Source organism: Mus pahari, unplaced genomic scaffold (genome assembly GCF_900095145.1).
Source record: "Mus pahari unplaced genomic scaffold, PAHARI_EIJ_v1.1 scaffold_7789_1, whole genome shotgun sequence".
Lineage (NCBI taxonomy): Eukaryota > Metazoa > Chordata > Mammalia > Rodentia > Muridae > Mus > Mus pahari.
This window is the reverse complement of record NW_018392308.1, coordinates 31,895-41,636: the sequence shown is the minus strand read 5'-3', so window position 1 is coordinate 41,636 and position 9,742 is coordinate 31,895. Positions and strand designations below refer to the sequence as shown.

The 9,742-nt window shown below is 43.6% G+C and overlaps 1 pseudogene; it reads right to left on the bottom strand.

Moving 5' to 3' along the window:
* Positions 1-233: 233 nt before the first annotated feature.
* Positions 234-4,439, bottom strand: LOC110314931 (annotated as a pseudogene).
* Between the last annotated feature and the right edge of the window lie 5,303 nt (positions 4,440-9,742).

Below are 9,742 nucleotides of genomic sequence, written 5' to 3'. Positions count from 1 at the left end.
GAACAAAGGAAAATATTAAAAGTAGGATGGGTGAAAAAACCAAGTTACATACAGAGGCAGGCCTATTAGAATAATACTTGAATTCATAAGGAGGATCCTGAAAGCCAGAAGGGCCTGGACAGATGTTCTAAAACTTGAAGACACCACAAGTGTCTCATGGAAGACAAGAGTCCTCAGAGAGACAAGAGCTCCAATCTCTGAAAGCAGAAAGTTTTGGTAAGGGCCTCTCTTACCAGAGCACAGCAAGGTCTCCTTTCTAAGGTACTGGCATCTAAGACGCCTTTCCACGCACTCTCCTAGCAGGTAAGTCCTCCAACTGTCTGTCTCACTTCCTTGCTCCTGATCTGGAGTAAGTTTTTCACCTACTTTGCCCTCTGTAGTCCAAGAGTTCAGGTTCTCATTCAGGATGACATAATCATAGCCATAGTAGGTGAGCCCATAGTGACTGCCAAGGAAGCTCCCATCATTTGTCACATTGCAGCCAAACACTTCCTGTAGGGTGTGATAGTCTGCCTCACCCCCATTTAGCCTTTAGCCACTTTAAGTCTTCTTCCTCTCTCTCAAGATTTTGTCCCTAACTAAATCCCTACTCAGGTAGCAGCCTGTAATTCTCTGGGGTCTAAAGTCACCAGGGGTCCCTTTGACTAGGAATGAATCTCTGACTTGGAGACTTAGAATGGAGCTTATTGGGCCCAACCATGAGGGCACTAAGGAGTTATGACCTCAGCCCTGAGATGCCATGCCATCCTTCTTGTTATTATTTTCAGTCATCATGTACATAAGAACTTGTCTTCCTGTCAGTGAAGAGCTCAGGACTTGTGCTGTCTCTTTCTCCCAATATTCAGGGGACTCCTGCTCATCCAAACATCTGGAAGTTGCATCTTTGCAGTCTCTGATTTGCTGTTGAATCCCTGAAACTGTATGGAGTCTACATAGATGACCTGGATAAACTGGCCCTCCAATATGCCAGGCTCCATAATTACAATGTTGAAAGTCTTCAGCTAGTGTGAGCCGGTGGGTCTAGCTGCTGAACTTTGGGAAAGTTACATGATACTAAGGAAAACATAATGTCTATCTAGATTAATTCACTGAACTCTGACTCTTCAGCCTGGACCCAGACTAGGTTTGTAGGGAGTAGAGCAGGGGTTGTGGTATGTCTGTGGACCTGAAAAGCAGGAGAGGGCCAGGTATTCTCCACCTAGGGGATCAGGGAGGGTCTGGTTATTCAAGGAAGAAAGTGTAGAGATGAGGATTTCAAGTGTGGGGGCTTTGGGGGTGGTTACTTCAACAGATGCCAGGGCTCCAGGAGACATGATCAAACACCTTCTGTCCCATGTAGGTGAAAATTAACCACCCACCATGTCTCACGGGGTTCAAGACCTAAACTCAACTGGAGAGCAGGCTGTCTGTGCATAGCCCATTGCCCCACAAATCCCCCTTTGGTTTTTTTAAATGAGGGGGTTGAATGTATCAGAAGAAAACAAATAGTATAGAGAAGTAGCAGAACAAAGCCAGAGTAGTAAGGAGGGTTAAGGGTAAGGATGGGGAAGGCAAGAGATTATATAATCAATTAACTGTTCTGTGGGTAGTACAGTTCGAGGGAAATAACATAAGTTTTGAAAAACAATGAATTAATCTAGATAGACATTATGTTTTCCTTAGTATCACATAACTTTCCCAAAGTTCAGCAGCCATTTGGCTTTTGCAAGAGAGTTCATCTGTAGCTGGAAGGTCCCAAGCCTGTCTTTTGTGGGTTTCAGCATGTGTCTCGGGAGTCTTCAGTCAGATGACATTTTTGGAGGAAGGCAGCATTGTTGTCTGTAGGCCTCAGGAGATGGCTCTGTTTCAGGTGGATCTGTGGCAGCAGGCACCATGTGGAGATAGACCTGTAGAGTAACTGTAACAGAGGAGCAGAACACCAGCAGGGTATGTCTGCATAGGATGGATAGCAAACATTATGGCTGCAATAGTTTGCTTAGGAGCACATCATGGGTCTGCTTTGGATGGCTGAGGAAGAAAATATCATGTTAATTGTGTATCTGGGGTAGGCAGTAATGGTTTGTCTGTAAAAGGAAACTGGTTGTTAATTAAGGATTGGATGACTTTTGAACCTTAAGTGAAATCTTAAACAACTTGAAAATTTTTTTTGGACATATATCATGAATGCTAAAGGGAAAATAAGCATTTAAATAAAGAAGCCTGAAAATTTTGGTTGAAAAGCATGATTTAGGTGTTCCTGTAGAGGGAGCACAGCTTGGGGTGCAGTTTTTTGTGGGTTTAGCTGGGTTGGGGGGAGGGGCACATTGTACCCTGTGGTTGCCTTGTCTTGCCCCTTTGTTTCTTTGTGGAAGCACAAGGTGAAAATTTAACATTGAAGAAAAGATAAGCATAGAGGATTGAGTGAAAGGTTTTTTAGCCAAGGCAGCTGTCCACAAGTGCTGTAAGTCCTTCGGCCTACCATGGCATCACCTTCACCTCTGGCACCCATCACCCACCACCCGCAGTCTAAAACCGCCTGGTCACTCAAAGTGGGTGTAGGGCCATGACTGGGAGGAGGAATGGAGTTCAGAGCAACACTGCAATCTGAGGAGGAAGAGAGTTTAGAGCAGGTGCTGCTGAGCTGGGCAAAGTACATACTGCCATTTGCATAGACACAAAGCAGAACAGAGAGCAAGGGGCTAGGGGGAGTGGAGTCTGGTAAACTTTCTGCTACAGCAGAAACCTGTGAAAGTCAGCGACTGAGGGAGTGGGGAAGAAACTGGCCAGGAACACTGTGGAGGGAGAGAGAGAAAGGGAGGATTAAAAGGCTAGTTTTTGAACTAGGTCTCTCACAGTTTTGGGTAATTTGATGTTTTGATGTAGGCCTATGTGTGGAGCAACTTCTTTACCTGGTTCCATGGAAGTGTGTGAAAGAAGGGGTGGGAGAGAATCCAGGAGTTTCGGTGATCTGGGTGGGTGGAGGTGGATGCAGGAGGACAGTTGGTGTAAGACTTTCGTGGGGAGCCCTCCCCACTTTAGTCTTGAGAAGGCGACACCCAAAAACCACAAATAAACCATCTTGATGTAAAAACATGAGGTAGTTTAATGGCGGAGCTCCAGGCCAATGCACACCTCACGCAGGAGGTAGAGGCACCGAGCACGTGGCTAGAAAGCTAGGGGATTTTATAGGGGGGAGGGGCTAGCAAGAATTGGTGCGGTTACACATGATTGGCACAGCAGAATGATTACAGGTCAGCAAGTTAAGATGTCAGAACCTGGGGGGCGGGTCATCGGAACATCTGGTTACTGTGTAATGGCTGGCCTGCTCAGACTTGCCCGGGCCTGCTAGGTTCCCAGCCTCAGGCTTCTAAGCTCACAAAACAACTCTCTGGGCATAAGTTACATGAATCCCAGGCCTTAAATTTCATTTTAAATTTCATTTCCCTTCAATCCCCCCTTTTTCTCTACTAAATAATTCTAATCTTAGAATTAGAGTAACAATTCTGTCTCTAACAAAGGCAACTAGTTGATTAATTAAGCAGAGTCCACAGGTTATGAGTAAAAGCAGAATTAACAGTGACCCAGTGATGGTCAACAACATTGGTCAGCCGAGGGGAACCTTCTTAATGTGAGACACATGAACCCAGGTTGGGATTTCTTTTACTTTTACGGTGGTGGGCACCATCAGCTGCACCGAATATGGTCCTTTCCACCTCGGCTCCTAGGTTCCCCGCTCGATGTCTCCTCACCAGGATAGTGTCTCCTACTTTAAACTGATATGGCACCTGTGTATCACCAGCAACATAGGTTTCTTTTAACTGTTCCCAGACCTCCTTTTTTACAATTTTAAGAGCCTGTCACATAGATGGGCAGAAGCGTCCCATACATTAATCCAAAGGGTGTTAGACCAGAGGCTCTGGGGGTATTCTGGGCCCTGAATAAGGCATAAGGGAGAAGGGCTATCCAATCTTTTCCACTGGTTTTAAAGCTAAATTGGTTAGGGCTTCTTTTAGTGTTCTATTCATTCTCTCTACCTGTCCTGAACTCTGGGGTCTGTATGCACGATGTAATTTTTAATTTATCCCCAGCTGTCTGGCCAATCCCTGACTTACCTGGGAGACAAAGGCCGGCCCACTATTTAAACCGAGTACCTTGGGTATCCCAAACCGAGGAAGAATTTCTTTGAGTATTTTCTTGGCCACCACATTAGCTGTCTCTCTCTTGGTGGGAAATGCCTCGATCCACCCTGGGAAAGTGTCTATAAAGACTAAAAGATATTTATTTCCATACTGGGCTGGTTTTACCTCAGTGAAGTCTGTTTCCCAGTAGGTCCCAGGCCTGTCTCCTCGAAAGCGCCTTCTTCCATGGAGCCTGCTGGACCCAGCTTTGGTGAGCCCACAGACTCGGCAGTTTTTCACTAGGTCCTCTACAGCTTTCTTCCACCACGAAGCTGCTTCCATCAGTGAACCAGGTCACTGCTCCTGGCCACAGATGGTCTGTGAGGTCTGGCCAAATTTCAGTTTCTTCTGCCAGTGCCTCCTCACATCTATATAGGGGTTTTTCCAGCTTCAGGCAGTAAGGTATCAGGGTTGAGGATGGCAGGGGGAGTGAAGGTCACTCGCTCCATCAACTGCTAACTCTGATAGTGAGTCACTCGAGTGTTGGTCATCCAGCAGCCAGGGGGCTGCCTGATAATACTCTCGGGCGAGTGTGGGGCCACCATGGTGATGCTCTGCCTCATCGTCAGCTTATCAGTATCTTTTACCAACACAGCTGTAGCCACTATCGCTCATAGGCAGGGAGGCCACCCACTAGCCACAGAGTCCAGTTTCTTTGATAGGTAAGCTACTGGGTGCTTCCAGAGCCCTAAAGCTTGAGTGAGGATCACCCAGCTACCCTGTTCCGTTCGTTGATGTATAGGGTGAAAGGCTTGTTCAGGTCTGGCAGTGCTAGGGCAAGGGTCTGCAGCAGGGCCTTTTTTAGAGTCTCAAAAGCTGATTGATGTTGCTGGGTCAAGATGAATTCCCCTTTTTCCTTGGTTAGGGGGGTAGTGACAAATCCCGAGACTCAAAGTCTACAGAATCCTGCCGTCCCTAAGAATTTTCTTACCTGGCAAGGGGTGGTCGGGGTCGGGTTCTGCATCACTGTCTGCTTCCTGGCTTCTGTGAGCCATCATTGTCCATTCTTTAGGATATATCCCAAGTAGGTCACTTCTGTCCAGCATAGCTGTGCCTTTTCAGCTGAAATCCGATACCCCAACTCATCCAACTCAACCAGGATGCTCTGAGTCCCAAGTTCGCACTCCTCACGTGTGTTCCATGGGTATGAGTTTTGCCCTGTAGCCCCAATTACCAATGTTCTCTCATTTTTTCTTACTTTACCTAATGGTGTTTGAAGCACTGAAATTTCTGTGCCTGTGTCTACCAGGAAGTCTACGGGGGTCCCCTCCACTTCTAATGTTTCCCTAGGCTCAGGGAGGGGGGGTGAGCCCCGTCTCCCCTAGTCTTCATTCTCTTTGAGAGACAGCACCTTTACCTGCTGTTTTAATTTAGGGCATTCACGGGCTCAGCGGCCAGTATCCTTGCAGTACACACATTGGTCTCTTTCTAGGCATGGTCTGTCTCCTCTGGGTCTTCTTGGCCCTTGCCATTTTCTGTCTCCCAGGTCCCCTAACTGTCTAGCCCTACCTCCTTTGTTCCTATCTATCACTGTGGCCAGAATGAGTCAGACCCCTTTTTCTGTCTTTTGTCACTCCTGTCTCCATCTTTTCTCCTCTCTCTTTTCTCTTTCCAGCTTTCTTAACCACATCCCTTATAGTATAATCCTGCAATCCCTCAATCCACTGCAATTTTCTCCTAATGTCCGGGGCTGACTGATCACTGAAGCCCACTGCCCCTCAGACATAGGGTCAAATGGGGTGTATCTCCTGTAAGCCTCCATGAGCCTCTCCATAAAGACCAAGGGGAGCTCAGTTGTCACCTGCATAAATTCTCTTACCTTAGCCAAATTGGTAAGCCTGAGAGCAACACCTCTCAGAACCCTGAGGCGATTGGACAGCCATTCCCTACCTTGTACCATGTTATAGTCCCATTGAGGGCGGGTTAGAGGGAATCCTTCATCTGTTTCGGCCAACGTCTGGACAGGGTGTCCAGCACCATCCCAGACATTTTTCAGGGCTTCTTGGAGGACTCTCTCTCTCTCTCCTCTGTGGTGAACAGGGTCCGCAAAAGCTACTGAGAGTCATCTCAAGTTGGCTGATGTGAATACATCAGCGATTTGACCAGGCCTATAAGCATTCTGGGGTTCTCTAAAAAAGGAGGGTGCTTAACTTTAAATTGTTCTGGTCAGCTGGGGAGCTAGAGTGGCTCCCCGCCAGCTCCTTGTTTCTGCTGAGGGGCCTCCTGCCTNTTAATTATTTTTAATAAGGCCCCACATAACTGGGGTAGTCAATAGTCATCTCATCCTCAGATGAGTGGGCGTTAANCAGCCTTTGGTTCAGCAAGGCCAAATCAAATCCATGATAACAAATTTGCAAATGTCTGGATGCCAAGGAATCCATCTGCTGTTCTACAAAACCAGTAATTCCATTAAAAATAAAAAGCTCCAAAGTTATTAATCTGGAGCTCCAACTTAAGTTTATTTAACTGTTGAATTCAATTTTTACTATACCTAATTTATATAAAAGCAACATTTTTCTTGCAGAGTCAGGTGCCACCCTTTTTTAGCAGTCAGCAAATCAAGTGCTCTATATAACCAATATAAATAAGAATTTTTGCAACCAATTTGTGTCTTTTGAGATAACATTTAAGACCTTAAGATGAGATCTTCACCAATTAACATCTCTTGGAAGCTTTTAAAAATGAAAAATTTTGAAGCAAATCAATTTTCCGCTCTTAAAATTTTTATACAACTTTTTAGTATAGCTAAAACCCTAAATATTATAAAGACATTNCNTCTGAATCTTTTGGAGCAACACTACTTTCCAAAACTTTAGAACTCATTGTGAGAGCAAATATTTGAAGCAAACTCTTTTTAGAGACATTAACTAACAAACACTTTTACTCTGAAAGATTCAAACTCTTAGCTTCTTGTATTGAAGCTGAGACAATAAAAATCATCCATTATTTACTGGGAAACATAACGGTACTTAGGATAAAATCAACATCCAATAAAGATCATTTCTACAATAATTATGCTTTAAAAATGATTACCTCTCTTAAAATATCATTCTTTCATTCAAGTAGTTATAATAGCTTCAATATGGCAAATGCCTTAAAACACTTGAATGCTTGGCCACCAATTTTTGGGACTCAGTGAAAGATTTGAAGATATGTCCTTATTATATAAGGTGTGTCATAGTGGCTGAGCTTGGGAGTTTCAAAAACCCATGCTAAGCCTAGAGGCACACATTTGTGTCTGTTTGCAACTTGATAATCATATCTCTGCTCTCAGTTAGTTCTCCAGACCCATGTCTGACACCTGATTCTATGGTCCTCCCTCAAGGTGAAGGTAAGGAAGGAAACTCTCCCATCTGCTCCGAGATTGGAGCTTTTGTATCCTGAGGCTTTCTCCTCAGAAGTGAGTAGCTTGAATAGTCATTATGAGTGGCATAAAAGGGAAAGCATACTCATGGGTATCCTGACTCAACATGAGAGAGAAGCTCTCCCACGTGATCACATTTCTCTCAGATCAGTTTATTTTGTCACTTAAGTAGAAGTTCCTTTCCATCTGCATTGGAAACGATGGCCTCTCTCAGGCTTGTTCACTGTGCATACATAAAGACATTGGGAGTCTGACTCCTGGGATTCTGAGTGTCCTCAGTCCCTGCACAGAGAGAATCAGAAGTCTGTTTTTAAGAGTGAGATGCAGAGGCTCCTATGTGTGCTGACTCATGATGATTATGTAAATTTCCCAGTATAGATTGTCTGGATGTTAACTCTGAGCTGCTGAGTGGAATCTGAAATGTTCCTACAACCTAGTTTTCCCCTTCTTTCTATGGATGGGTCCTTCGTAACTACTGTAATTCCAGGATAAATTCTAAATGCCTTAATTTTCCCCATTTTTCTTCAGAACCTCCTTGAATCTCTTATGATGCAGAAGCTTGTACAATATCAAAAACCAGATGCCCTCAGAGCTCCTAGGGAATAATTCATCAAGGGAGGACAGGAAGAGGGAACAGCATTTGGAATATAAATAAATAAATAAATAAATAAATAAATAAATAAATAAATAAATAAATTTTTAAAAAAGAGATATGTATTTCAATAGTAATTATACTTTTGTGGATATCATTCCATATTTGCCATGTTAAGAACTCAGAATTTTGAGACATTTGCTTTATGAAGATATTATTAACTGTTTGTATGCAGACTATTTCAAGAGAAAAATAGCTACTTATCAAATTACAGTGATATGATAAATAATAACTAGAATGTTAACTTTTGTGCATATTTCACCTTTTCCATTTATATATCCTTGCTTAAATTTCTGGCTGTTTTGAAAATCAGGAATGTACATGTTCACAGAAATTTTTCAGAGCGATAATACGTATACATTCATTTTTCAGTCCCCCACTTCCACCTTGTGTTTGTATACCAGTATTACAGTTGCCTTTAATGGCCAGAAGAGGGCAACAGAAACCATGAAGTTTCAACAACTTGTGATCTGAGAAGCCTGGATGATAAGAATACACAAGAGCAGCCAGTGCTCCTCAATGCTGAGCCCTCTCCCCGGATCAAAGAGGATTTGTTTTCATGAACATCTTCAGAGGACTGTGGTTTGTTTTTTATATACATACAGAGTCTCACCATGTATTCCTGGCTGGCCTGGAACTATCTATGTAAACCCAGCTGACATCCAACACTGACTAATACATCTACACCTTAACTCAGTGTGCTGGGATTAAAGGCATGAGCTCCCACACTGGCTCACTGTGGATCTTTACCTGGACACTTCAACAAAGTGGCACAGGTGGAGTTGTTAAAGGTTGTTTAACTGTGATCCTGAAGTATCAATGAACTCTTCATAGTCTGCTTCCTTCCTGCCTACCATTCTATTTCTGTTTCCTGGAGCCTACCCCTGCCCATTCCCTCCCTAGCTATCTAAGCTCTGCAGGTATTATAAATGAAACCCACATATATCAATCATCAAAGCTAACATCCACAAATGAAGGAAACATGCAATATTCACATTTTCTGGGTTTGGATTTCTTAATTCAGAATGATTTTTCAATCATTTTCCTAAAATTTCATAATCTTTTTCCCACATTAAGTATTTATTTGAAATAAGATATATTGCTTCATCTACTACATTTATCCATTCATTTATTAATTTATTCTCTCCTATATTATATCCCCACTTCAGTTTCCCCTCTGTCCACTCTTTCCAGCCTTCCCCCTTACCTGCCATGCATCTCTCAACAAAGCACTGACAAGTGAAGATGAAGAAATGAGACCAACAAAGCATTTCAAACCTACCTACACAAGCACACCATCACTGTCCATTGAGTCTTATTTATACTCTCTCCAAACAGCATGTGTTCTGCCACAGGTCTCACATCAGCAAAACACCACATGAGTCTGCATCAGATAACATATCCAAAAACTTCCACTTCAGTCCAACAAGGTCTTTGGAGTCCCTGGACTGCAGCAATCTCTGTAGTATTGTCACCCTGGTTGTTAAGGTCAAAGAAAGCTTGCTGTCTGACAGCCCTGAAGAAACTAGGCTTGGCAATCCATCCAAAATAAGTCAACTGAAGAGACAA